This window comes from Eimeria mitis, genomic scaffold, assembly GCF_000499745.2.
Source record: "Eimeria mitis Houghton genomic scaffold, Emh_scaff2432, whole genome shotgun sequence".
In the NCBI taxonomy this organism is placed as follows: Eukaryota; Apicomplexa; class Conoidasida; order Eucoccidiorida; family Eimeriidae; genus Eimeria; species Eimeria mitis.
This window is the reverse complement of record NW_013570770.1, coordinates 7,616-7,989: the sequence shown is the minus strand read 5'-3', so window position 1 is coordinate 7,989 and position 374 is coordinate 7,616.

Genomic DNA, 374 nt, shown 5'->3' with positions numbered 1-374 from the left:
ATATATATATATATATATATATATATATATATATATATATATATATATATATATATATTTATTTATTTATGTATTTTATATTGTTATATTATATTGATGCATTGACTACAGGAAGAGAGACAAGAGCTACCTGAGGCGTTGCTAGCAGCAGTACTTAATCCTCTGCGTGACGATTACACTCTAACCAGCAGCAGCAGCAGCAGCAGCAGCAGCAGCAGCAGCAGCAGCAGCAGGTGGTTGCGTGAGAATTCATATATTTTTTTACTAAGTCCCCGCAGCGGGGAGAGTGTGCGGTCTGCGTGTTGTCTGCTGCTGTCTGCTGTCTTTGCTCTCCAGGTATTTCTTCTTCTGCATGCATTGCTACTAAACAAATA